Below are 7,770 nucleotides of genomic sequence, written 5' to 3' on the forward strand. Positions count from 1 at the left end.
AAAATATTGAATACATATTCATCCAATAAAAGAGATTGAATCTCATTTTAATATTTAAATATGCTGTTACATGAGACTCAGATTCCTGCGTCACAGCTTAAATAATTTTTATTTTATATATATATATTTTACTTGCCTATCGGCAAGGTCAGGTCTTTGTCGCTTCATTCCCGTACGGGCCCTGACTCGTATGTGAATTTCTATGTTCTTTTTTATTTAAGATTTGGGATTTCAAATGGATGCGAGCGATTAATTCAACTATAAGAATGTTCTACTATTAACATGCCACTGTAATATTTATTCAATTAATATTTTCGTGGTATTGATTTTGATAATACAATGAGTTATGTGATTAGTGGCTCAAATGTACGTTTGGTCGACAAGATTTAATACACACACTTTCTTTCCTTATAAAATCATACAGAAAATACACATATGAAATCGTCAAAAATTCAATTACGCATCTAATAAAGAAAAACAATGAAAATATATATATATTTGTTCCTAGAATATCAGATAGGGTTACCCCGGAAATGAAATATATCATTTATTGATATTCCAGAAACCAGAAATTGTAGTTTCATATGATAAAGAATACAATAAAATTGTCGGAATAATATTTTATAAAATATCAATGGAAATACCTCCCAAGAACACCAATTAGGGATTCCCCGAAAATGAAATATCATTTATTGATATTCCGAGTGGTCACAACAAAATTCATAAATATTACGTTAGAGGAAGACAACTCACCACTAAACTTTCACGCGTAAATCTAGCGTTTCGCTCGGATCACCTCCCTTCTAACGCTCGCTCGCCTTCCTTCTATTGGAATCGCTCAGATTACCTGCTGGGAAGATAAGCACACACACGCGGAAACGATATTGAAAACTATCTTTGAATTTAATAAAAAATAATAATAATCCCTAATGTAAGAAAAATAAGTTGAATAACACAAATAAATAAAGTAAAAGCTAAGGTTAAAATATTTTTAACGAGAGACCCGAGTCTCTGCCTACCACTTACTTCGAATCGAAATATCACGGGGTTACGGCACTCTAACTCAATTTAAGGGCTCTCGGACTTTACTCGCGGTCTTCGCGACTGTACGAGAAGAAGTGAAGAAGGCTCGTGCCTTGCTCGACCACGTAAACTCGGTGGAACGTTTTAGAAGCTTTGGAGACAAAGGATCTTAGAACCACGTGAACGTCGCCAGTTTATAGAAAAAGTCTTCGAGATTTCGCGACTCTGTACACGCGAGAATTTAGTGTTTACGAATTGTACCTCGTCTCGCGTCTCGCGCCCACCAAGCCGCTCGATACGTCCTAGCGACAACGTGCGCACGGACAAACCACGCTGCTGTTCGAGTTACAGGTTCGGTATTCAGAGCGTACATGAAGAAGAAATAGCAAAATAAAGGTTTAACCTAAATGCGCGATATTTACATGTCCTTCTTCCAATGATATCTGTAACCGTGATATTTGAACGCGATGGTAATATTCGATTTTCTTATCTTTCCAACAATTATACATGTATACGCCGCTGTTACATTACATGATTTAACGCCTTTCATTCGTAACAAGCAACGCACTTAACATATTTACAATACTAAACCTCTTAAAATATTAAAGAACTTGAACATATTTACAAAGTTTTTGTACAAGGTGCGACGCTGCCAGCAGGGTGAAAGTGGCATGACGACGTTGATTTCAAGGAAGGAATGTGTATCTCTGTTCAAAATAAAATTTAATAAACTACCGTCAAAGGCTAGGTTTCCGTTCGATTAGAACGAATTCGGGATGATAAACCATCTCGAACACATTCCTGCCGACGAAATCAAGAAAAATAAAAATTGAAAATATCGGCACGTAACAATACATATGATATTTATTCTAGATTTAGAAAAAAATATTTTTTTGTAAGTATAAAATGAATATCTATTCAATATTTAGAATGGAATATTTTTTTCCAAATATAAAATACATATTCATTTGATATTCGCAACAAAATATTATTTCCCGAATACAAAATACATATTTATTTAATATTCGCAACAATATATTTTTTCCCGAATATAAAATATATATTCATCTGATATTCAAATTCCTACCGAGGTAAAAAAAATTAGAATAACTTGTTTTAATGGAATCCAATCACAAGAAAGAAAGTAATAAAAGTAAAATCTATGAATAAATGAAACACAATATAAAATTGATTTAATTTTTTTTTGAATCTCTTAATTTTCAAGATTTATTCAACATTGCCCGAATATTCAATACGAATCTTCTAAACATAAATTTCACATTATCCGAATATTTTTTAAACGCTTCTTTTAAAATATTTTTATAATCAATTAGTATCAACTCAAAAAGTAATTTGTATTAAACTTCTTTATTTTTATAAATGAAATCAGGGTGTACAGGGTGTATAAAAATTATTGGTCACCACTTTCAGGGGTTATTGTACACATCTGGATCGGTGGACATTTGCAAAAAAAACCGTCCTCAAAATCCATTATGACCTCGAAATTTAAGGTCAGTGTTTTTTTTAATTTTAAAAAATTCTACTCGAGGAGTAGGTAAAAAGCTTCAAAGGAGCCACCTGCCGGAGACGAACCGTTGTCGCGTAAAAAATTGTTAAAGTTTTCCAAATTCTCGATAACGCGGAGCAACTCACGAGGCGCCGCAGCGACGCCGAAGGTCCCCCAACCTAGCTCTTACTTGTATATGCGCGCGCGATGGTGAAGTGTGACCGCACTACACAAACGTAATACGCAGCGCGGAACAGAATACTACTACTTCATACGCTGAGCATTCGGAATCACTCAAGGAAGAAGTATACAGTATATGTTGTTGAGAAGAAACTATACTGTATGGCAATAACGAGCAGCTCCATCTAGTTTTCCTCCGCTGCCGCATATCTAATGGTAATACCATTTCTATCCAGAGAGTAACTGCTGTAATACCGACCTGCCGAATCGGAGAGGTCACGTGCCATGTCTACCCCCTTAACATTCGAAAAGCGCGGTCACTCAATTATCGATAAGATCGCTACGGTAGGCATGGTAATTGCCAAAATACCCGCAAGGAGTGGCAGCGGCGAACACGTGCGATCGCGTTCGATTCCCAGCACTCTGATCCGGGATCCCGTATCGAACGCTGTTCAGAGATCGATATCGGAAAGTCGTCTTAGCGAGCGCTGGCCTTTTTTCTTTACGTCATATTCACTGTATCTTATATTATATGAATTTAGTTCCATATTTATATAAGTGTTTCGACAAATAGTTTATTATCAGAGATTGTACGTGGCGTGCAAGCCGTACTATTACTGTGTATCTACCATCAAATACTGTAAGTGTGACGTTCGCATATCGACCGTCTAAATTACGAACATATTTTTTCCTTGTAATGAGTTGAAGACAGATGTAGTATTTGTATATTCGAACGTCACCCTATATCTTAGACTGAGAAGCGTTTAGCAAGTAAGAGAGAACCTAAGCGATAACAGCTACGGGTGCGGAGCGAGCGATCTACTTCTTGCTACATTATGTGCCCCTGATACGACCACGGTACGATCGCGGCTTATTCACTATCGTGAACCGCGGATTCGGATGCTTTATCGTGACGCACGAGAATACAACGGTTCTCCTAGATGTTAAGTCGCAGTTACAGGTCCTGTACAATTTTCAGTACTCGTTACCACCCACCGGTGGGTGGCCAGATCTAATGAGGCCTTGCATCTTTTCGACGAATTCAAGCGTAGCATAAGCTAAGGAACCGTCGGCAGTGGCTATCGTTGGTGTCAGTCACCAAAAACCGATAAGGGGTAGACTAAACACCTAGGAATGATTTCGAGCAAGATGTTATTGGTAACGCCATGGGAAGAAATCAACCACCACCCATGAATTTTTAATAAATCACGTGGTATGATTTTTTCTCCTTCCTTCGGACCAAGGGTCCCGAATTAGGGGTATAAGTACGCCCGCAATTCAGGGGCTCGGGATAATTGCCGTTCGAAATTTCAAGCGTATAATTGTCGTACTAGATAGTCGTCGCGAGTCGAGTCAGACATCGAGTTTTATTGGGAAGCTAAGGTAGTGAATCTTTTTATTCAAACTGTAATTAATTGTAATTGCTATAATAAAAGAACGTGCGCGGGTCTTAATAAACAGTAACGTAATTTAACAAATTCACATGTTGCAATTATTTTTTTTACCTTAATCATTCGACGCGTTCTGAGAGGGAGAAAGGAATGAATTATAGTTAAACCAACTATCTTTTTGATTTATGATCGAGGCGTCGAAGCCGGTCATTTAGAAATCTTAAAGATAGAAACATTGCTCGGCCGTGGATTTCTTTTCCGTCATCGTACTCAGGTTCCAAGTCACTTTCGTGCTTGCTGTAGGGGTTGATCGAGGCGTCGAAGTCAGTTTTCCCAAACAGTAGCCACGGATTTGATTAACTCGGCTTCTTTTCGATCAAAGGCAGAGCAGATATTCCGATCAGGGCCGAGGCGTCGTAGCCGGCTTTGAAAGGAATAGACGCAAAATCAGCGGTCGTAAAGGGTTGCACGGGCTTGATAACGATTGACGGGACATGAGATTCATCCCCGATTAAAACTATTATAAATTCCAATTTTTCCCTCTCAGTAGATGAAAAACGCCGAAAAGGTACGAAAATACCGGTCGGGCAGACGCGAGCAGATTCGTCGGTTGCTAAGAGACTACGTGCAACCAGCACAAACAGGAAAACTTCCGCTCGGGTGCGTAGCGAAGCCGCGAGTGGTGCAAAACAAAATTTTAAAAACACCAGCAGCAGCATCAGCACCAGCATCAGTCTCAGCACGAACATCAGCATCAGTACCAGCACCAACCCCAGGACTAACCCCAGCACCGATACCTTGGAGGCTCACCCCACTAATCATCCCCGGGGCACGTGAGGCTGTGTGGACCATTCCACCAAACGATCCGCGGTGGGAACACTACATTTAAAAGGTGCTCGACCTTATCAAGTAGTAAGTCCGAAAACTTAAAATATTCTAATAAATAGTAATCGCGAGGGTAAACTCAAGACGGATCAGGATCCCGTCCAGACGCGAGTCGTTTAAGAGGGGCGTGGGACAAAAAGCAAGCATCATTTGATCGAAACGGGATCGAAAATTCTCTTATCTGAAGTATATTTCTTTATTCTATTTCAATTTTATTCTTTCCTTTCTTTCTTTACCTCTCACGGGTCGTCCAACTCACCTACTCTGAGTGAGTCTTATTTTCCGTTTGCCAATTTGCCGTAAAATCGGCTAGCGCCCTAAATCTTTATTTTACATAAATTCAATTTTTATTCTTTAGAGCCCCGGTAGCCCTTGACCTAGGCCGCGCAGGGTGGATTTCTTGTCTCGACAGAATAACATATTCAGATTACTGGTTAAATTAGATCTTACTGATTGTCGAGAAAAGTAAATCGGTCTCATTTGGCGCCCAACATGGGGCTCGTTGGAAAATTTGATTAATACATTAGTTAACAGTATTCGTGAAGTGATTTAATTGAAATCTTTGGTAGAAATTATAATTAATTAAAGAAATAAAATCAAATAGTAACGGCTTCGTAATATTACTGCGCCACGTGCACGAAAATCGAACGATTGCTTTGTCTAAAGGCACGTTCGGGAAGCGTGACCTCGACCCCGTCGAAACGTTGTATTTATGTTACGGCGATAAGGTCCCTGAGAGGAAAGGTTTTTTTATGTGTCTCTTCCAACTGCTTATTGCTTGTCTTTGAACCTGTATTTCTGTATTATATGATGTATTGTGAATTTATATGAATATGTATTACTTTTTGATATTTTATAAATTGTAAATCTATGTCTATCAATGCTGGTCATAGGGTAATGATAAATATTTACCAATTATTAATATTTCTGTATTTTGCAAATTGTGAAGATTTAATTGTCAACGATTTATCAACCGTCTGTTGTTGATTCTCGTTGCCAATTATTAAATTTATTGTATTTTGAAAATCTTGAAAACCTGATAGTAACGATTAGTCAACCGTCTGTTGTTGATTCTCGTTGCCGGCTATTCATATTTTTGTATTTTGAAGTTTTTGCAAACTTAATAAGTGACTACTTGTCAACCGTCTGTCGTTGACTCCCGTGGTTGTTATTGCTATTCTAGTACATTGAAAACTCTATTGAATTAATAATTTGATTCAGCGGTTTGGTTATTAATATGTCGTTATTCAGTATGCCACCGACGAAATCGAAGGGTAGGCCGCGAAAAACGCGTAATAGTGCGAAAAACGTAGAAATATCGGATTTATCGGAATCGAATCGAGTAACCTCGTTAGACGAAGAAATGTCAGGCGAGGGATCTATCGCGAACAACGCCGGTAAACAAACAGGACGAATTCCGGTAAATATGAATTCGAATATAGAGTCAACAAATAGCCAGAATATCGTTACGGGAATAAGAAATGTCGCCGAGTTACCGACCGCGTCTATGCAGGAGGGAACTCTGATTCAAGAAGAGGGGGTAAGGGAAAAGAATACCCCTACCGCGGTGTTAAACGAAAGTGTAAGGGGCGCTCAACCGTCCAGTCTAGGGACGGAGCTTGACGATAGATTCAATACTATGCTCAATGCTAAACTCGATGTTAGATTTGATGAATTTCAAAATAAAATAGTTGCATTGATGCAAAATTTATGGGAACAGAGTCAAAATTTTAATTCAGAGAATCGCGCAAATTTAGCCGCAAACAATAATTCATCGCGTCCCAACCATAGGTCTGAGGGGGGAGACGCGTCAGATTTAACCCTTTAACCTACGATTTACGTTCCAACAGCCTGGGCCCAAAACGTAAACGAGATCGCTCAGCCTTCGAGCACATTCCGCGGTTCGGCAAATCGGACCTAAGTTGTGCCAATCGCGCACTACTGTATGTGTAATATACAACTGGTTTAATTTTGTGAAATATTTGATAAGTAATTACAACCTGATGTATAATAATAATTGTGGTAGATATAATACTACAAAAGGTTTATTATTCATTAATAAAATATAACATAAATCAAAAACATAATTAGGGTTTATATAAAAATCAATAATAAAAAATTAATAATTGTTCGAAACATGCTGGTACATATAATGGAACTTTACACCTCTTGCACTCCCACGTTGTTTCACTACGTTTTTTTATTTTTTCTGCAAACTTTACAAGGTCTTCATGGCCTTAATTTTAATGCTGTTGGGGGAATGTGTTTTGGAAAATGAGCCCAATGTTTTGCGTGCAGTCTCTCTGGTATATCTCCGTACGGTAATTGTCCTCGTCCTTTATAATCTGGTTTTGGCATATTCTTTAATAATGATTCGACTATCTCGATCCTATAATCAACGTAACTTTGTTTTTTCCCGTTATTTATTTTGTTGAATAAAATATACGAATTGAAACGACCAGTATCGAACAGATAAAAGAAAATTTTTCGATATCCTTTCATATACTTTCTCATGATTGGAAAGCATGCTAGTATTTGATTTTGCCGATCAATTCCAATCATCCCCTTGTTGTACTCACTAACACAATTTGGTTTCGAAGTACGATTGGATCCTTGTGTAGTCATCTCTACTGTTTCGTGTTTTGTCGTCATAATATGAACATCTCGCTTATCTTTCCATTTTACAGCGAGTATTCGATTGCAGCTTCTCAGTGCGTATTCCCTCCTTTTTAATTTTAATTTACAGAAATCTTTTGGCATATTCTTTCTATTCGCACGTACTGT

Source organism: Hylaeus volcanicus, unplaced genomic scaffold (assembly GCF_026283585.1).
Source record: "Hylaeus volcanicus isolate JK05 unplaced genomic scaffold, UHH_iyHylVolc1.0_haploid 12182, whole genome shotgun sequence".
Classification (NCBI taxonomy): Eukaryota; Metazoa; Arthropoda; class Insecta; order Hymenoptera; family Colletidae; genus Hylaeus; species Hylaeus volcanicus.